The sequence below is a fragment of the Pagrus pagrus genome, assembly GCF_965226575.1.
Source record: "Pagrus pagrus genome assembly, chromosome: 20".
Classification (NCBI taxonomy): Eukaryota; Metazoa; Chordata; class Actinopteri; order Spariformes; family Sparidae; genus Pagrus; species Pagrus pagrus.
The window spans coordinates 8,836,909-8,859,096 of NC_140207.1; the positions used below are offsets into that span (position 1 = coordinate 8,836,909).

Sequence of the window (22,188 nt, forward strand, 5' to 3'; positions counted from 1 at the left end):
TCACTGTGAGAAGCCTTTTTCCTTTACATCTTTACAGTTTTTGACACCCATCCTCCTTTCATGTATATGCTATGTGAATACAGCATATGTGCACCTGTCAATATCTGTCCTGAATACCGCAGCTGCCTTTGACTGCACATTTCTATCCCCATGACACTTCTGTCTTTGTGGGTAGTCATTCCATCTCTGGAGTCCATCGCAGTACACTGCATCGAGCCTTCAAGGTTGTCATGTTTCAGAGAGTAGCTCTGTTTTCCCCCCTTCCCAAACTCCCACCTCTGCTTCCCTCCTTGTCTCCCTTCCCTCATCCGTTTGTACGAAGTGAAGGGGCGAGTAACGACTTTGAAAGACTTCATTTTCGGTGAATAATACATTACATCTCTTCACCTGGAGCAAATTTAACTTCCATTCCATCTCTGAAATGGTTTTGTGAAGGAGTCTTTGAAAGTTGTACTCCATGTGAAATTACTCTTGAACAATTTTTTTTCCAACCCCTATAGCTACCTCAAAAGACCTACAACTGCAGGCGTCAAATGAAAGACAAAGAGGCAGCAAAATGTCTTTTGTTTCCATTTTGTGAAATTTGTTGAATAAAGCTGGTATCACATATAATAGGTGCTGGGTGTATGTGTGTGGGTGCAGTAAAGTAAGCCAGTCTGCTATTTCACACATTGAAGACAGGAAGTGGTGATGATTATCTGTCTCTTTCAGGCAGATGTATCTATTTTGCCAGTGATTTGAAATGCAAAACCTGAAGAGATTGGAGTGGGCAAGAGGTCGAACAGTGCAAACAGTCGCACAAACAGCAAAACTGACTGATCTATCTCATCTCCCTTTTATCAGTGTGGTACGTGCGCTGGTTTTATCACTTTCACCCAGCCCAGCGTCGCCTGATAATCTAAAAGAGTCTAAGAAAAGAAAGTTTCCAACCACAAAGTGGGCACCAGAATTCAAGAGGGAAAGAAAATTGATCTTTTGCAACTGAGGCTGAAATGAAAAACATATCAACGTAGGATGGTATTGTTTGTCCCAGTATTCTGCTATCTTAAGACTCTCACAGCCACAAACTCAGAAATGCTGAGAGAGGTGAGCTGCTTGTCAGACTGCAATGTGAAATGCATGTGCTTCATGTTTAGATAGATGGTTAAGGCTCAAAAGAGACGAGAACTACAGAGTAAAAAAAAAAAATATACTGCCTTAGCTTCAGTCTTGCAGGCTTCAGAACGCGAGACAAAATGTGCTTCTAAAGCCCAGACTGTCTGCCTCTCCTCTTTTCCTCTCTATTTCAGTCCCAATTTCAAGGTGCATTATTGCCCACACTTGAGAGTTTCATCATGCCGCCGCAATATAAAGTGATTATTTACACTAAACTGCATACAGTAATGAAAATACTATTTTCCTGTATTGTGCAATTGATAGTAATTATTGATATATCCAAACGCAACTCACCATGAAACTGGATAATTGTCGTTTTTCTTTTCTCCGGTCCTCGGTCGCTCCTCTGTATTGTCATGCTTGTTGCTTCACACCAACCTCCCGGGCATTTGCTTTCCTATGCTCAAACCCACACACTTGTCAGTTAATGGTCGTTTTGCTCTGCAGGAGGCAAAAACTAACTTTTGAACAGATTATACCCATCTAGTCCAATGTGGAAGAAATAATGAGAAAACTAATGGTGGAAATAACATGGCGAACATAAATCAGTCAAGTGCAAACACAAGCTCAACCAACCAACCAACCAACCATCTTGTGAATGTACTGTTCAGAATGAGCAACACTTTATCAGTATAGGGAGGTTTGGGTGGATTTGGATTTATGTATATGTTGAAGATGAAATGCGAGCCTGATTTGTCCTGATACGCTCTAAAAAGTTGAACTTTTTGTAGCTGAGACTGTCAGCTATGCCAATATGTAAATTTTTAAAGAATACGTTCACCCAGAAAATGAATATTTTGTCTTTATCTTCTCACCCCCAATTCCGGTAATGTTTCATGGTCCACAAAACATTTCTGGAGCTTCACAGCAAAACATCATTGCAGCATTCTCCTAAAAGTAAGGCATAAAATGACTCCATGCAGCTCGTCCAGCGTAATATAAGTCTCTGGACGGCACGAGATCCCAGATTGATTTGAAAAGACGTTATTAACACCCTTTTTTGAGCTGAAATCTTCACTGTAGCTGCTGAGATAAAAACGATCGAGCACATCAAGCTGAAGTAGGCGCACTAGACTGCGTGTTAATGGGGTATATATCATCTTTTCAAATCGATTTGGGATCCCAGGGAGACTTTTCGCCAGACGAGCTGCATGAAGACACTTTATGTTTTTCTTGATGTTTTTTTTTTTTGCATTTCATAAACACGTTCCCATCCACTTCAGTTATTTAGCAGAATGCTCCAATGCTGTGTTGCTGAAAAGCTCCAGAAATGTTTTGAGGTCTAAGAAACTTACCCAGATTTCCTTCAGCATGGGGGCAAGTAGATAATGAAAATTTCAATTTTGTTAAACTAAATTAGGATTTATAGGATAGGATTTTTTGCTTAATCTCACATTTAATATTTGGAGTATATGTGATAAAGTTTTACATTGTTAATTTTATGTTTTTTAAATGCTAAGCATCCCTTTTTAAAATAGCTAAATGTCACATTGCTAATTGTTCAGAAAAGACTTGGAGAATTATCAAAGTTTGCTAGGGGGTAAACAACATATGTAAAACAGTTTATGTAACATTGAATAGGTTTTTGTGTGTGCACCTCAGCACGTACACAGGCTGCTTGTGTTTGTGCTGAGTACTCCACCCTTGTTTGGAGCTAGGAAATAAGCAAATAGGGCCAGAAGGGCTAAAAGTTGTCTTGTGCCCTAATGAAATTGGCAATCTGCCCGCACTTGTGCCTCCACCAGCTTTGCATCAGCATGGAAAACAGCCCTATGTTTGTTTCTGTGGTCAGAACCATTATTTGTAATTGGACACCTGATGTATGTGTTGATGTGATATGCACGCTGTTTTCTGAAGTCCACTAAAACTTTTCAAACTGATTTTCAAGTCTGATTCAAATCTGAGAATCAATAATATGCCCAAAATTTAGACTAATGAATTGTATAGACTCATATTTCTTAAGTGTCACAAATTGACAGTACCTCGCAACCAATCAGCTGCAACACAACATCGGCAAATTATAACAAATGGCAGCATGTCGCAGTGTAAAGCAGAATCCATTCTTTAGTGGTCTATTTGTTCCTGTCTTTGTCTTTTCCTTTGCCCATGTACCTCTATGCCCAAGCAGTATCACGAAGACTCAGACACACGCACGCAATGTCACACTGCCGGTTCTCGGTCTCGGTCTGTCTCCTTGGCTTTGATGAGGGCTGGAGGTGACAGGGCACCCCTGGGGAGATCTGAGACCCAGTCACAGTGAGCAGTCTGGGGGCCCCTCAGCTTTGAACGTTGGCCAGTTATGTCCTCTTCAAGCCCTTTCAGTTTGAATATCATTATCTTTCCTCAGCCCAGCTCAGACTAATAGTTTTATTTTGCTTTTGGCATAACATGTGCTTATCTATTATTAGTGATAGCAGTAGCTTTAAATGTATGGCAGTGATCACAAGGTCTTACGCCTTTGCTGTGTGTTTACTGCAGTTTATTGCTTTGCTACATATCTGAATAACATTTTTCCTTAATGTCAAGCAAAGGGCAGATGCAGCGGTATGGCTGTATGTATGGCAAGGTCGGACGGGTGGTCGGTCCTCCACTTTGATCTAGACACAAATATCTTAACGACTATTCAGCAGATGCCCATGGAATTTTGTATAGGCATTCATGGTGGATGAATCATACTGACGTTGGTGATCCTCTAATTTTTCATCATACTATCACCAGTAGGTTGACATTTTTGGTTGAGAGTGAAATATCTTGAAAACTAACTTCATGATTGTCTGGAAGTTTGCGACAGATATTTGAGGTTCATAGAGGAATAATGCTAATGACTGACTTTTCTAATGGCACCATCATCAGCAGGACTTACAGCGTCCTGTCTTCCCGGGGACTATAGAAAATGTGTTTGGTACAGGATTAAATGGATTTTTCTAAGTATGAAGGCCCATAAAATATCATTAAAATATGAAAGGATGCAGTAAACCCACTGTCAGAGGAGGACACGTAAAAAAAAAAAAAAAAAAAATCTCTGATAATGCTACGTTGCAAACAATGAACCCATGTTGATAATGTTAGGAGGAGAGCTAATGAATGAATCTGGAGGCCTGATCATCAAGCTGATTCAATCTAGCCAAACACTAATAACATAGCCTACCCATAAACCAAAGCTGTATCATGTTTTAAGTGCTAATTAGTAACGCATAACAGGCTAAACAAGGATGGTTAACCTGATCAACACCTGTTTATAATCAGCATGTCAGCATTCTCACGCTGAGCTCCTTAGCATGTTGATGTTAGCAGTTAGCACTGCTGTGCCTAAAGTAAAGCCTCACAGAGCTGCCAGCATGGCAGCAGAAGCTAAGACTTGTCATTTGCATACTCCATGGAGCGAGAGCGATGGATAGAGCCCGCATGCAAGCCATTTCCCCTTTAAAGTTTTGTGAGATGAGCTCATTTCAGAATATGTCATGGTAGTTACTTAAGGGCAACTAGCATCGGCCAGTCAGGAGACCTCGCACTCCGCTGTAGTGCTTGTGTGTGCGTCACTGGGTGTGTGTATGTACGTGCTCATATAAATGAGCAGTGTTCAAAACTTGGAGGCTAAGACGTAACAGCTGGAGCCTGGCTAATGACTGGCCTGTTTGTTTTGAGTGGACAGATGGACGGGTGGAAAACCATGTCTCTGATGTCACTCACTCTCCCTCATGCCCCACTGACCTCTTATCGCTCGCTCTCTCTTACCCGCTCGCTCACTCTTTTTTGACATCCATCTGCCTGTAGAGCTGTGATAACATTTTTCCAATTGTGGGGACTGTGTAATACAAGAGTAAGGCCACACACCCACACACACCCGCACACATACACCCCACCTCCTTCTTGATATGTAGGCGTTGCCAACTGAAGGAGAGGGGAAAGTCACTCGCGTATCCTCCTGTACACAGGCAAATACACACTGCCCATAATAAAAAGATGTCAGCCTGATTGGACGGAAGATACTTCAAAAGACTCCAAAGATGAATGGCTCCTGCATCGGTTTGCCCCTACTGATAGGAAAGGAGACAATAAGGGGAAGATAGAGGAAAAAGACTTCACTCCTTCATTGGTGTCTTCTTTATTCTGTCCAGTCAAAAGGGATCGGTCTGTGACAAAAGGAAATGGGAAAATATAAGAGAAGTGTGAATTAGAAAACCAATCTACAGCGAGGGACGACTTTGGAACTCGGAGAACAAAGGCTCTTCTGCCTGGCTTTAAAAATGTAACATTCTTTCATGTCATTCACAAAGCGATCTTTGTTGTACGATAGCTTACCAAATGTGAAAACTTGTGAAATTATCCTTCTTTTTCTCTTGTCCTTTTCATAGATGGATCAATATGCTCAGGTGACATTTCGTCAAGCAGAAATGCATCTGTTGTTGTGTCTACAAAACACATTCATTATTAATGTAGCCTGATGATCCAGTGATGGATTGCAGCTATATTACAGCTCCCACAACACTTTGTGCCATTATTTATCAAAACAACCTGTAGTTCTTCCTTTCCCTCTGTCTCCCTTCTTTTCTTCTTCCCCTGCTCCTCCTTTGGTGATTTTCCCTCCCTCGCTGTGCTGAAAGTTAAGTCTCATTTCTCATTACATTGAGCTCAGCTCCAGTTGGCGACAGGGTTTAGATGTGCAGCACTAAGTCACAGTGGAGCGCTGCAAGTTCAGCCAGCCGCACCGGCCATTGATTATGTCTCCTGAGTGTTGAAGAACCGAGCGTCGTTTTAACATTTCAGAAGGATCTTTTCTCAGTCGGGGAAAAAGGCTCTGCCATCAAAATTCAGCCCATCCTCGGTCCATCCATTTGCCATTTCTGTCTACGCCAGGCCAGGCAGCACAGGGTTGTCACCACTCTAGTGCAGCTTACTCTGTTTTGCTTTGGCTGAAGTTGCCTATGGAGCCTACTTTACATTCATTCTATATTCATGAAGGGGAGAAGAGTCAGTCAGTGTGACATGTAGGGCTGTAGGGTGCTGCTGAGACTTTGGTGCTACATTCAGGGTCTAAAAAGAGGCTTGTTCACAGGGTAAGTGGGACCCTAATTGAGGATGTTGCTGATGGGAGCAGAGTGAGATGGATGCTGGGTAAAGCCAGTGAATTATGATTCTGATGCTGATCAGACGTGAAACGTTATCTCTTCACATTAGCCTGCCAGGGTTACACTCTGTGGCACCAGATACAGATAGTCGTCTTTCAGCTCAACTATCAACACTCCTATGTGTGTTGATAGTTGAGCTGTGTGTGTGAGTGTGTGTGTGTGTGTGTGTTTACCTGAGAGCTTGAGCGCTCACAGAGAGCACGTGCCCCCTTTAACGCACCGCTCACCCCTCTGACACACAAGTCAATGGGTTTCCTCTCACAGTGGATTGATAGCCGTGGCGTTGTGCGGAGAGGCTGAACAGATTGCTGTGGTAACCGCGTCCGTCAGATCAGCCAATTCGGCGAGTTTATCAGGTGGAGATTGACTCTGGACGGAGGTCTCGTACATTCGAGTCCTGTGCTGCAGCCTCCGCTAAAAAGGCCCAGAGGCACGGCCTAATGGATGTGACGTCAATACAGAGAGGGAGGTGGAGGACCATTAAAAAGAGCATCAGGGCAATAAAAGCGCCCACTTGTGTGCGCGTGTGTGTCTGCTTGTGTGGGTCCATGATGGGAGATAGAGCTCGGGAATTTTGCATGAACACCATACGCAAATGAGATACACACGGACATAAAGCAGTTTGTCGAGATGTATTTCTAAATTCATTGTTTTAAGACGGTCTCAGCGAAGCACCAGAGAGACCGGGGCAGGGTATAGGAAAACATCAGTATGTGCTGTGTGTATCTCTGGCAGGTGTCTGTGGGCTGAAAGAGGATCCACACATGAGTATGAATAATAAAACAGACACGGGGCGCCTCTGCCGCGCACTGTCTCACACATGCATAAATGCAAACGCACACAACTGCGCGCACATTTTTCCACTCCACCGGTGGATGAACAAAGCTTTAAGAGTGTGGCCTGCATGGAGTCCTCAGAGGGAATGGCAAATTGGTAATGAGGTTTGATGGATGGTACTGATGGGGCTAAATTTGCAACACTGCAGAGAGCTACGGAGGTAGAGATAGGAAGTGTAGTCGAAAAAAATCCCAATGCTGCATCGGTGTGTGTGCCGTTTACGAGGAAACTGTGCCATGCGTTTGTGTGGGTGAGTTGTGGGGGCTACTCAAGCTGAGAGATCTAATGAATCCAACTTACCCAGCTTCCCTAGCTGCCTAGCGACCTCGCCTCTCAATCACTCTCAATGGGCACCTCTTATTTATAGAGCCATTATTTTTAGCCCTCTATAATTTAGGCCCTCAGCCTCTTGAAGAATTAACAGAGAGAACATTGGAGGAGAAGATGGAGACAGAAAATTGGGAGGAGAGAGACAGCCCGAGAAGATGAAAAGATCGAAAAATCTATTGGATCAAGGTGATTTTTGTGCCTAATACCTCAAGGGCATGGTTCTTTTTCACAGTTTTGGCCTTTACTGCTCCAAGTTATGAAAATCCCTACTCACAAAGTTAATCAATGGGATCAGGGAATGCAGCACAAGAAGTTCAGGGAATGAGACATGAAAGGTCAGACAGGTAGTAGACTCCAAGTTTAGCTATACTCTCTAAAACACTTACTTGGAAGTGAGCTCACCCAAAATGTTATAAAATGTAATTTTATTAAAATTGCTCAGTTCAGTGAGGCTGCACAGGCATAGTAGTGCTTTTAGCTGAATGCTAATATCAGGGTGCTAACATACTTAAATTGCCAATGCATACTTGCTGATTTTTTAAAGGTAGTGCAGGGGAAAAACAAACGCTTAAGGATACATTTCTTTTCATTTATTTTGATACTCTGTCTTCTTCATCCCAGGGACTAACGTAGCATTTTGCTCACTGGCAACTTTACTGTTGTTGTAAAAATAAGGAACCCTTTCTGCATTACACTGTATCTACACTAAATGACAACACTTTCCAATGAGGCAATAGGTCAGACTAGGTAATAAAACTGAAAAGCGCATTTTATGCTCTGAAAAACAAGGAAATGATCTTAAGCATTTGGAAAAGAGTTTCACGAAGTTCCACCGTGGCTAAGCGTAAACATTCAAAGCACCCAAACATTTATGTATTGCACAACGGTGGAGCAACGCCGTCCGTACAGACAAACAAACCCAAACAACTGACTAAGGACACAGGGTGGCCTTCCAGCTCCAGTGTTTCATTTGCAACACTTATCTTAGCATATGTTGCTAACAGCATATGGATAAAGGTTTCTGTGTGAAATTTGGCTCAATCTACATACTTTGTGTTCTGCGTGCTGCTGCGTGAACTTGACAGTTTACCACATTCATAAACCAAAATTCTGGACACATTAGAAATCAGTCCTGATGACTGTGCTAAAGGAGATCACCAAAGTTAGTACAATTCATCCGGAGGGAGAGCATGAATGTCTGTACTAAACTTTATGGCAAGCGCATCCAATTATAGTCAACGTTAGTCATTTTGAACCAGAAATGTTAACCTTAAGGTGTCACTACAATAATAAACAGGAAAACACCAGAGTCAGTGGGATTCATTCGTTAATGCCTTTACCCAATTTCATGGCGGTTGCTAAGATATTTCAGTCCGGTCCAAAGTGGCTGACTGACCCATGTTGCCGTCTTTTGTAACAATCTTAATGTTCACTTTTATTTGACTTTCTCCTAAGCTTGCTGATACTGGGAGTTTGTTTACAGTCTTGTGTGACCTAGCTTGTGAAAAACAAAAACCTTTAAGGTCAACAGCTTGAGAGGATGCATTTGTCTCTTTAGACACTGATCTATTGTTTTCTTTGTTGGTTCCCTGCCAGTGTAAAGGCACATGCAAACTCAAGTCCCCATCAAGGTAACAATGTGTCATCCTTGTAAACCGTTTATGATGTCTGTCCTTCCTGAGAATGTTCTTTGCTCTGCCCTGAATGTTAAGTTCACCACAAGGTTGAAACTCGTCCATTTTTCTTTGATCGGCGCCATGAAATCGTAGCTCTCCGAGGTGGTTCTCCCAATTGCTTGTGCTTGAGGCAGGAAACCATTGGCCGGAGAGAGAGAACAACAGCGTAGCCAAACATGGACTCCCAATACACAGATGAGAGAAGAGAGGCAGATTTAATGGTTCAGCAGAATGGGCACACATCGAGAGAGGAGAGCTGGCGGAGAGAAAAATGAATGTAGACTAACTCACAGTGAGACAATCAAGTGAAACGAGAGAGTGCGTGCTGGAAGCTGGTCATTTATCCAGTCCTGAAAGCCTCCGAGCATTGGCAGTGCACAAATCAAGTCCATGAAATCAAATCTTCATCGAAAGGCAACTGTGTGAAACTGTTATGTAACCGGTATGTTGCGAAGGGTCAGACTTCACCCACAGAAATGTAGGTTTGTGTGTATGCGTGCGCTACATCTGTGTGTGTGTGGTGTGTCTGTTTTCTAACCCTTCCGACTTGGATCGTAGACCCCCGCCTGCAGGCAGAACCAGGGGAAAAGAAGAATAGACTTGGCAGGCCTTGAGTTGGCCATCTGTTCCTGTGGACGCGGTCAGTCTGAATTAGGTCCCTCTGTCTGTCTCACGCACGTCGACACACACACACAATCCCATCCTCCTTCTGACTTGACTTTCCCGTGTAGCGTATTTCATGGAGCCTCATACACACACATGCACAGTGCATCTGGCTGTCCAGTCTGCCATGTCCCGTGGCCATGTGTCTGGACTTCTGTTCAGAGGGTCTGTGGTTTCAGGGAGAAAAAAAGGGGGGGAGGAGGTGGCAGTGGTGGTGGTGGTAGTGGTGGGGCTCATATCGATTCATACCCGCTAGCAACGCGCCAAGAAGCTGCTTTCATAATCCTGCCTCTTAAATAATTCACCACTCAGACTCAAAATTTCATCAGCACCTACGTATAGAGAACAATATCCCCCACAGCAAGAGCAGCAGCAGCAGCAGCAGCATCGTGAGGAAGGCACACGTACGAGAGAAAGGGGGGTGATTAGGCAGCAGATGAGCGAGCAGGTGGGAGATAGCTCAGTGATGATACCCTTATCCAAACTCAGAATTGACGATTACACACCACACGTGCAGCTGTAACACATGCATCTGTGCATAAACATAACAGTTTACCAGCTCCATGCCTCGGGGGTTCTGAGACAGTGGTTTGACACTTCATTTGATATGCCAGACAGATTCGACAAATGGTCATTCAGACCAGCGAGCCACACAGCAGCACACTCTCCTTAACTTCTCAATATTCCTGTCATCTCTTGCTTCCTTACCCAAAGTCCACATGTACAAGTCTACATCCAGTGCAGGTCTAATTTACGGCCCAGTGTGTAGGATTTAGGTTAGGTGTCATTAACAGGTGAGAGCTGCCTCAAGGAGGCAGTAATATGAAGGGCTACTTGTATTACTGTGTACGCCTTTAGGAGTTTTTCCACACGCGACTCCGTTGTCATAACAGCAGGTGAGCCGGAGGAAGCTTGTTAATTATGTAGCTAGTCCAAACCGACAGGCACCGAATGACATCACAACAACCAGGTGCACTTACAAGTTTGCACACAACAACAACGTCCTGTAAGTAGGCCTACATAAAAAAGAGAGGTCGCATCGCAATCACATACAAGAGGGATGAGTTACCAGAGAGCAGGGCCTGCCCAAGTAAAAAGTTCATGTGGAGAAACACAGCTATATATAAAATAGATTACATATATGAGGAGGCAGTCTAGCTTTAAGGTGCCCTGCAGGTGACTCATATGCTCACACGGTCATCTTGTTGACGATCGCTGATTTAGGGTAATCTATCCGGAGGTTTCACATTGCAACAAACCCCTCGCCTCATAATTTCCTGCAGTGGTCGCTTAAAACATAGAGAACATGAAAGGCCCTTGCTTGTGCCAGTGTGCGGTTTGTCCAGCTACAGTAGGAACATGGCGGTGCAACATACTGTAGCAGATCATAAGAATGTACCATGTGGTATTGTGGCAAGAAATTCCCTTCCGACCCAAAAAGCATTTTCCCTGTAGACCATTATAAAAGAGACATCTGTTAAACTGTTGACATCAAACCTCGAACTGCAAACAAGATCAATTATCACTCTTTCTATTATGATTTTTTTTATTTATACAAATTATTTGCATAACCCTGATGACTTGATGTTAATCGAAGAACACATTTTGTTTTGAGGAGGCAACGCCAACATGGTGGGAATCGAGGTTATTTGGCCGTGCGGACCCTGGGAAGCTGGTTGATAAGAACTTTTTATAGCAGGGAAGACAGTTTCCCTTTGCATTAGTGCTTACAAGTGGGTAAAAGTGTAATGAGACATGATCACGCATCACTAGGAAAATAAACAACTTTTGTGAGTTTTTTTCCTTCTGTGTCTCAGTGTTTGGTTCTCTGAGTACGTTAGTGTTTATTTATTTAAAGTTAATGAAAGCTGAAGAAAGGAACTTGAACTTGAGGTGGGGCCGGGAAATATTCAGTGGGCCGGATAACCATGAAGATGTTTTTGGTGTATGCCCCATGTGAGCAATTCTCACTGGACTGAATAGGCGCCATCTAGTCCTATCATACATCTATAAAGAGGATCAGCTCCATCTGTAGATATGAAAGGCTCATTCTAAGGTAACGAAAATACAGCTTTGTTTCAAGTGATTAAACACTAATGAAAACGTAATGATGAATATTACATTCCATTTCTGAAAAATAGATATCTTCTTCTTACACACTGCACCTTTAAGCCTGGGGCGAAGTCAAAAACTACAAAAGCGGGTCAGTGTTACCCATTTTCCTGTGAAAAGACGAGGAAATCCCCCTGACGTGTCTGCAGCAGGAAGCAATACAGCATCAGCCCAGTGCCTCACATCTGGCACACAAAACAGGTTACTGTTGTTGCAACTTCCTTGGTATGATAACCCAGATACCACTAAGTCCTCTCTCTGAGATTCCCCTGATATATTTAGCTAGTGCCAGCAGACACTGCCCTTGATCCTCCACGTTAAAAAAAATGGCACTGTCCGAACATGACAACCCAACACAGCATCAAGACGCGCCCCTCAGAGCCAGCCGTGAAAGAGTTTCCCAGCGTTATCAAAAGGAGGCATTTGATCTCGCATCCTTGAAGCAGTTTCTGGCAGGAGTCAGAGAAAGGAAGGAGGACGGAAGGAGGAAGGAAGGAAGGAGGAATAAAGCCGTATAAAGGGATTTGTTCTGGGCCACAATTATGAACAGTCTGGCAGCTGAAATACACCCGCAGGCAAGTGTCGCGCACACTCGTCGAGTTATTGAAAGCTTCATCAACAAGCTTGTTTTTGAAATTGGGTGGTTTTGTCTGACCACAACCCTTTTCATTACAATTTCCCAGTTCGCAGTGCGCACCCACACACCAGAGAGCACTAATGCAGCAGGCTATTATTGTATTTTCATCAAATACTTTGCTCGTCATTAACAATCATTAAGCAGCTTTAGGCTTTAGAGCAATTCAGCAAGGATCTGACTCTTTCACACAGTTGTTGATGGTTCTTATTGATGACTAGACAGTCGAGACATTTGAGGAGGAAAACACAACATGGATTTGATTAGATTTGCCTGTTAAAGATCTTGAAGTATAATTTCCCGATTACAATGCATATGAATTCGCCATTTGCTTTGCATGGCTTTGTTTCCATGTCAATTTCACTTTCAACATTTTACTTGGGCAGAGCTTGGGAGCTGGTAATATATCTGCCTGGTAATATATTTGTAACAAGTAATGTTGTTATTCCTTAAGGGCAGTAAATCTGCAACACCATAACTGGTAGTTGGGGCGCTTTTCTTCAGAAGGAATAAGTCACCTCCTTTTTTCTGTGAGCAATCAGGGAAACAGGAAGCACTGATGTCTGGAGAAGATAAGCATTGTTGCACATTGTTTCATTTAAAAGCTAGGGAAATCATAACAAAATTAACGAAATCATTTGACGAAATAAAGCAGTGGACACTAATTCAACACTAATTTATCTTACTGAAACAGACATAACATCCATCACTAAATATAATGTGTATTGAAGAAAATATAACACTAGTTTGATGTGTTACCTGGATGCTGTTATCCAGCCAGTTCTTGCCTTGCTCCGTGTTCTGCCAACTCTCCGCTAGACTAAATTTAGGCCATTTCCCTGTGTCATGCTGCGACTTCCAGGTGAAAGTTGTGAGAAGGGAAATTAATTCTGTGTGATAATAATATCTTTTGGCTCCCACAGCCCCTCTTGCTCCCAACTGTCCTTGGCTCTCCACAGGGATCCAGCTGGCTGAAATGTGAAAAAAAATCTGATACTGTTTGAAACTTTGACGTTTGTCAGCTTTCACATGGGAGGGATGTCCTTCTCACCAGCAGCTGAGTGTGAAAATGTAGGCGAGCTCAAACTAAGGCAGAAATATGACGCTTTTTTTTTTTTTGCTTGTTGTTTCTCGCCTTTTATTTTGTAATAAATGTAGCACCAAAGAATCCTCATGCATAAAATTAAATCATTGGAAGAAGATAGCAAAGTATACTTAAGTTAATCTCAAGTACAGAACCTACAACACTGAAGCAGAGAAAAATCAAACTGCTGAAAGTAAGTAATGACTCATCCCCTTAGTTACTGTTGCTAGATTAGACAAGCTTGACAATAAGAGACATACCAACGCCGGTCCCATAATGTTTTATAGGCAGTTTCTGGGAGTCAGTATAGCTTCAAGAAGCCGAAAGCAAGGACTACAGGTGGCTATGCGATGGAAGGATATATTTACGATGTTAACTTGTATGAACACTGCGTCGTTGGTGGTGGTGTTGATGTGCAGCTGATGGTGAGGTCTACCGCACAGCTTTACAGCTTTACAGGCTCTGGTTGATTGTGTTACCTTCAGCCACAGCAGTGCTAGTTGTTTTCCCTAAGCTAAGCTAGCTATATATAGCTTGATACTTAGAGTACACTCATGAGAGTGGTATCACTTCTCTTATCTAAATCTGAGCAAAAGAGTGAATAAAGCGTACTGTGCAAGAGATTGTGCACACATGGCTACATAAATAATTTAACACATGTTCTCTGAAATGGAAAAAATGCTGGTTTATTTACAGCCTTTCTTTAGCACTGACAAATAAATTATTTACCTGGACATTAACTTTAACTTTTTCATAGAAAGCGTGTAACTTAGAGCTTTTACTGACACAATTGTGTAATTGTTCTATTATCATGCACGTGCAAGTATTTGGAAATTGCTCCTACGGTAGGAAGGACTTGAGGCCAAGTTGGCATTACATTGTATGCAGAATTATTTCTGTCCATTGTTATCCTGTGGCTCAGATTAAACGATAACATGATACTGGGCATCTGCTGAGTGGGTGACCATTCATTAGTATGCAGTATGGAAGTATTTTTAAAGTTTTGCCTGCTTAGATGAGCTATCTCCCAAAGGGTATTATCTCTGAGACAATGGACCGTGCTTGTATGTAAATGCTCTGCACAGCCCACTGCAACACACGGATGTGATAACACACTCGAGAACAAGTAACCCACTCACTACGCCGCCAACTTTATTTTTACACCGGCTTGAGTGATGGAAAATTTAGGTTAAAGCTGCAGAGTGAGTGTGATTCTCATTCGAGGTTTCAGTAGATTGACCTATTTACTGCAGTCAGACACTTTGCCATAAATGGATTTTTTCTTTTGTAACACTGCAGTCAAGGAATGGAGGCTTATGTTGTATTGGTCTTTGTTTTATCTCCTCATCTACTGCTGAGTAATAACACCGATAGATACAGGGCTCAGCGCACCTCATGCATGACAACTCATATGCAGTTAAGTCTCTTGTAAAGCTTGGCATTATGACCTAAAATTTACACCGACTATAAATACGGGATGGTATCAACATGTAACACAATATATCAGTTCCCGTTCATATAATTTCTTTTTTTTTAAAACAGAAGTTTTATTGTTTTTCATTTAGAAGTCATGCCAGGGGCTGTAGTTGTGTCTCTGTGCAGGGTCTTTTAAGCTTATGAGCAGTGCATTTGTCTCCTCCCTCCCCGTTATATAATTTGAAGAGAATGTGATTTAAATGCAGTACAAGATTCTGGGATTATCCATTAACTTGTCAAATAATTGACAGCGGTTATGGAGGCAGAGTTTCGTACACAGTGGAAGCTGACACTGTGTGTGTGGGTGAGGGTGTGTGTGTATATTCATGAGTCATGTTTACTCCACTCTCTCACAGCATCGGCAGTGCAACTTCAAGATCTTTTTTTTTTTGGATTGACTGTTTGTGGTTTCTTACTCTCCACCACATTTTCAGTTTTATTTCAGGCTCAGAACCTGCAGTGACTCCCACTTTTGGCCCATTCTCACGCCAAAGCGTGTAATGGGCCAATCTGCTAGAAGACAGCATGTGTGAGTGTCACAAGTTGCCTCGACTAGGCGTGAAAAGTGTACACGTGTGCAGCAGGGGGTGATAATGATGATAGAAGGAAGAACGAATGTGGTAAAAAGAGCTAGAAGGTCTGCATCGAGTGGAGGTTGGGGCTGTTTGGGTGGCTCATTCAGGTCTTTCAGCTAGTTGGGGTCGAGACAAACCCTTATAAGGCAAAACATGATCTTTTCCTAGCTGCACAAAGTAGTTTTGGTGCCTTTATTTTGAAAGTGCGACTGGACAACTGCTTGCGAAAGTGACAAAGTGGACAATTTCATGCTGTTTTACTTTGTTGCCACCTTTCTAGCTTCAAACAGTGTTCTGGGGACCTTATTTTCCTCTGAGAACAGCTTGTTTATTACAGTAGTTATGGAAAAAAATAAGTATTTCTGAGTTTGTATTATTACCTCATTAATATTGTAAATATTAAAAGGTTTGTTCAGCAGTAATGTTTGAAAAGAAAGCAACAATAATTTCACGAACAAATCAACATAATGCCACAACACACTTTTTCCATCACATATTGAAAGATTCTTGTAGTTTATACAAACATAAAGAAAATACAGAATGTTCCTTCAGAGTCATCTATCAACAGTCCAGATGAGAGACTTCACTTTAATTCACTGTTCCTGCTTTTTCTAAGTTTTCTCATCGCTGCAATCATTTAGTCAATACACTGTGTTCCTACTGTCAGCGTCTGAGACATTGCAGACGCTGATGTCTGCATTGTGTCTGTTTTGGGTTTTTTTCACGACTTCTGGATCATCTCGAACCAGATTACATTATTTATACTCTCTGACATGCCTTGTTTTTGAGTTGAACTGCCCTTCTTCCAATAAGTAGCTGTAGCTGTAGCTTCCCTGTTATGTTTGCATGTTCTCAGTGAGCTGTAAACTCACTGGTCAATATGTGGTGAACTGAAGCTTGCAATGATATTTACATAACGTGACAGATAAAATCCATGTTGTGTGAGAAACAGAATAACCAAATTCATATCATATCTCCGATCTATCTGCCAGCCATACCAGTTATAACCCTCTTCCATTGTACCTTACTGTATCTCAGTTACATAGTGTATACTGAAACGCCAGCAGATAATATCCTGACTGTTCTTCTCTGTTCTTTGTTTGCTTATTATCCATTGTCTGCATGGAATTACAGTGCCCTATTTATTATGGTCGGTAATTGTACATAAAGCTATTCGTTTCTTCTTCTTGCAGTTGTCCGCCAAGGAGATTATGTATTCACCAGTGTCCGTTTGTTTGTTGTTTGTTGATCGGTTTGTCAGCAATTTTTTTCAGTTTCTCAGGGAATAATGCATGGATTTTGATGAAAAATATCAAGCCCATTTAGGTGGCTGGTATCTATGAGTACAATTTGATGCAGATCCAAACAAAAATCCGGATCTAGTGGATTTAAATACCTTTTATTTGATATTGGATTGGGCCTTGGCGGAAGTATGCACTCTACTGAGGTCCGTTCTAGTAATTATTGATGCACACCACGTTGATGTTGCAGCTTGTAAATCTGTTTTATACTGCTGGGTAGCTCGTGAATTATGCCAAGGGATCAATAAAGTCTTGTGGATTATAATTTGTATTAATTAACTGAATCTGAAGTCATCGGATACATTTAATGGAGTAAAAAGCACAATATTTCCCTTTGAATCACAGTAGAGAAGAAAGTAAAGTAGCAATTAAATGAAAGATACTCAAAAAAGTACCTCAGAAGTATCTCAATAGTTGTAATTGGTTGCAGTACTTGAGTAAATGTACTCCACCACTGCGTATATGTCAGTTGTGCTTGGTGTTCATATCAATGCTGGTTCCAAATTCAGATCTCTGTTGCGAGGCGTGTACGCTGTCGAATATGGGATCCCTGGTGAGAAGAGCAACCGAATGGGATCAACAAAACAGGAAACTGGAAGGATAACTTACAGTCTTCCTCTTGTCCAAACTTACACTATAGAGATAAAGCAGTCCCTGTGAGACACTTTTTGTCTCCCGTCTCTATCTCTCTGTGCTCCCCCGTCTATTTCACTCTCATCCTCTCTCCCTCTCTGCCTGTCAGAGCAGCATGTAGAGGAAATAGCTGGGCAGAGGGGAGGAGTGTTGCAACTCAATTTACGCTGCCTGTTGAGTTTATGCTACTTGAGCACTTGAACTCAAGAAGCAACTCATCCCAATGTGTATTAACCAGTACTCCTAATCACATCCAATGAAAATATTTTGCTTCCGAGTAAACATGTTGAACTTCAACCTGTTAGACTGCCTCAGCGGTGAGAAGATATGTTATAAATGAGCCGTGTGTGCAAAGAAGTTGACGTTTCTGCGGTGCTCTGACGTCTTCTCTCGAGGCTTCATGTACAGTTCGCCTGCAGCACTGCAAGCACAGCTTTATCAGCCCACTGCTGACAGGCAGCCTGATAACAGCACTACAGAGACACAGGCACACATGCATGTGCAGACACACATACTGCTTCACTGCTCAAGGCTGAGTTATTTAGCTCTTCTTCCTATTCTCTATGAGGCATAGTGGACATATTAGCCTGCGAGGAGATGTTTGTGGATGAGCGTGGGCGAATTTTTTGGAATTAAATGTGTGCTGGACAAGATGTACTAAAACATCAGCTCCTCTTTCTTACAGGTTTAAACAAACACGGGCTTCATATCTTTCGCAACGCTTCCCAAAAACCTGGTTGAGTTGTCAGTGAAGGGCCCTGTGCAGACCGCCATGTCATCCTGGAATGTGTCCAGAGATATTTTAGTCACAGTGGAGCTCAGCACAAACCAGTTGAGATCTCATCAGTACACGAACAGCCCACTAACAGAGAAGAAGAAGTGGAAGGCTTTGGTTCTGGAGGCTGCAGCCGCAACTCAATCTTATGATCTCGCCAGATTGTGGGTGATCGAGTTACTCTATTGTGTGTTTCTTGTTTGACTGGATTTTTTATTGCGGGGGTGTGATTTCCCTGCAGAATGGAGCTCCTCCTCATCTGGGGAGGAAACTGGGCCACGGGAGGATCGCATACTCCTCTGGAGGTTCATTACAAATGTTTACGTGACTCAGCTGTTGTCTAGGACCCTATTTCCCGCAGTAGATATAAATTGATGCAGCGCTTACAGACTTCTCCAGTGTGTGCCTCTGGCTGTCCACTCTCGCTCTGATTTATTTCTGCGAACTCATGATCACAGAGCAGTTAGATTAGTTTGGAGTTGACTTGTCTGTATTGAATGTCAGTGTATTGGAGATAAGGTTAACAGGGCACAGGGGTCACATCAATTTAAAAAAAAACATGATGCTGAGAGAGCCGGCTGGCTGACAGCACAATGTTTTCTCCGAGACACAAAGCAGACTGGCATCCTGCACTCACAAACCTTGCCTCGTTATCACATCGCTGTTGAGAGAGAAATGCACTCTCCTCTGTTCATTTTTATGTCTTTCTCTGGCTGTCTTGTCATGTCTCCAAGTCAATCTTTCACTCAGCATGCTCACTATCTCTCCCTCTCACATTCACCAGCAGCACCGACTCATTCTGCCACTCGCATGTCACCGCATGACTATCTCGCTCACCATCACGCTCAAGAAACTGGAACTCACTATTTTTGCTCCGCTTCCCCTTTTCTTTCGGGCCCGAGCCTCAGCTTGTGTTCCCTTTCGTGCCCGTTCATTTCACACCTTATCTGCCCTTTCCTCTTTCTATCAGCTCAGCTCGGTGACAGAGCCCGTTACTGTGACATGCATCCCGCCAGCTGAAGGTGCGCACTTTGCACCGCGGCAAAACAACACGCTCCAGCGTGGACCCTGGAAGACTTTGCTTAGTAAAGCAGCACCTTATTAGTTCTCATCTGTAATTTCAAGACAGTTTCAGCCTCAGTATGTTGTGGGCAGAGAATAAAGAGAGAGCAGGGAGATGGTGGTAGGAGGAGCAGACAAAGGAACAGAATTAAGAAGAGGTAGGAGGTGATAAAGACGTGAAGGGTGGATGTTGAGATGATAAAAAGGAGTGGAAGAAAGTGGAGGAGGAGAGAAGACAAAGGATTCTGATAAACAGGAAGAGGAAAAGATATTAGGTAACAAAGAAAAGACATAGAAGAGACAATGATGGAGAGGCTTAAGATAAAGATGAGTGTAGAGAGCAACTTAAATGGGAAAACAGTGTATTAAATAGAGGAAGAGGCAGAGACAGATAATGAAAAACAAACCGAGAAAGAGAAACGGCTCAGTGATGGATGGTTTGTTGGGATAGGCCACAGCCAGGATCAAAATCAAATTAATTACTAAGTACAGTTAAGTCCAGGATGTTTTCCACGATATATAATGCACATGAGAGTTGTCGGCAACACAGTGCAAAAAAGCCTCCGCACGTGAGAAGCAATAACAAAAGGAGCGATGATGATCAGAGAGAAGGAAAATGAAGACAAACACCACAGATGGATCGAGGAGGGACAGCAGCCAAGACAGAAAATCTGCACAACCTTAAGTAATCGCAGCGCTCGAGCGCTCCGATGAGAATCACCTCTCTGTTGTGTTAGTGCACAAGCGTCTCAGTAAAAAGGCTTTGGCACATTCACACAAAGCCACACATACACACACAGTACACAGCGATAGGGGTATCTCAAAATGCCCTGAGCCTCGCAGCAGTAATGCTCGGCTATTAGAGTTAACTGCTGACCTGTAGGAACTAGCATCGACAGCCATCTCACGCTCAGCCTCCCTCTGAGCTCTGAAAGAAATTTCACACCCACACTGTACTGATTTGAGTTTTTTTTTTTTCTTTGGCTCAGTATAACTGTAAATGATTTCAGAAAGTCTAACCACAATGTTCACATCACTTTTTGGATTTCTAGACTCAGGGTTGAAAATGGTGCGACGGTGCTGCAGTCTTCAGCACGTGTGTAGATAATAGGGGAATGCATGCATAACGACATAACGCCCTTGTTTCCACGATGAATCAGCTCACTAGGCTGTCACTGGCCGGTGCTGAGTCATTTTCTTTCAGTTCAGAGCGAGCGAGCCGGCCGCCAGTCGGCCTCTCCTCTCAGCCCTGCTGCTCGAGCATGCCTGCAGCAAAGACGGGTCCGCACACCTCGGCGGGGTAGTGATCGCAGCCTCGCAGAATATCAAGCATAATTGCAGAGCTGTTTTGTCATTTATCAAAGGTTTACCCAGCTGACATTTTCTTGGTGTGATGCGGAAGACGAGGCTGATTTTGATGAGCCTCTTTGAAAGGTCATGTTCAAACTGAGTTTCGCACTGACTCTCACTTTCATTGCAAAGTCACAGCACTACACTGACTGTTTGAACTGGTGTAGTTTCACATGTATCCAACCCTGGGGATTTTTGTCCTTTTATTATGTTGAGTCATGGTTTGACTGTACTTTGCTCATTCTCTGCAGAGTGGGGGTGGATGCAGATGAAAATCCAGAGGACCTTTCTCTTGAGGTAAAGACACTTTTTTGTGATCCATATTTTATCCTCTCTGTTTGTCCCGACTGGCATTTAAAAGTGTTTTAATCTGAACTGAAGTGCCGCAACTTTGAGCAATTCTCCTGCTTGTGGCCCTCTGCTTCACCAGCTTCCATCTGCAGGAACGCATACAAAATATGATGTCCATTAAATCTCTGTTCAACACTGGGAAAAGCATTTATAGAACTGCCTGTTGGAAGTCTAAATAAGTGGAACTGCCTCACATATTGCACACTCTTTTTTAAAAAGTAGGTAATAAAACTATTTTTGTGTATACCAGGCAGCAAAGCAATAATCCGCCTTGCCATAATACCCAAGAGGGCATTGTTTACTATCTTCGTTTGTGCTCTGCTGCATCCATTTAGCTGCACTTCATCGCTCTTGTGCAGGTATTTCTCATCAATCCAGTTTAGCGTTAGTGCTTCTCTACATTGATGGATTACAGACAGTCAATAGCTGTCCCGTGTGCTTTAAAACACTTAAACTATTAACATCATTGCAAACAGAAGTCCTAATGATCTACCTAGAGTTTTATACGATTCAGTTTAGGTATTCAGGGCATGCATTTTTCATGAAAAGCCCCTGCCAGTATACATAAAACTTTAAAAATGAGGAGCTGATTTAAAAACATATGTAGAGAAAAATAACAGATGCCAGCAGGAAACAGCTCACAGGGCTTAAAATGATGCCATTATCATAATGGAATTATCTTTATGAAAACATCTTCACATATGGCCGAAAAAATATAATTAAAAACAAACTCCAGACTCCACAACAGCTTCTATTTTTCACTTATTCACAGTACTTGAAATAAGTTGCACCGCTGTATACAAAGTGACTCTACATTATGCATACAGTAGATTGTGCTGTGAGCTGTGTTTTTCTGCTTAGCCGCAGCTCTCCGCACTGGAGGGAGCCGAACAAAGTGGGAGAGCAGCGATCGCATTCAAAGACAATGAAACTTCATTTGCTTAAGAGCTATTTTTAATCACCACAAAAGTGCTGCGGGGCTGTACTGCGTCACATACTGAGTCTGAACGTGTCTGGCTCCTGGTGTAGGGGATAGTTTTTTGCA

The 22,188-nt window shown here is 42.7% G+C and overlaps 1 pseudogene across 1 annotated transcript in view; it reads left to right on the forward strand.

The window, feature by feature from the left end:
• The window catches only part of LOC311249718 (sodium/hydrogen exchanger 9-like), a 69,471-nt pseudogene that overhangs the window by 35,367 nt on the left and 11,916 nt on the right, over nucleotides 1-22,188 (forward strand). The window contains exon 13 of the transcript XR_014624928.1: nucleotides 21,044-21,089. The product of XR_014624928.1 is annotated as a sodium/hydrogen exchanger 9-like (transcript). The remainder of the gene's footprint in view (nucleotides 1-21,043; nucleotides 21,090-22,188) is intronic.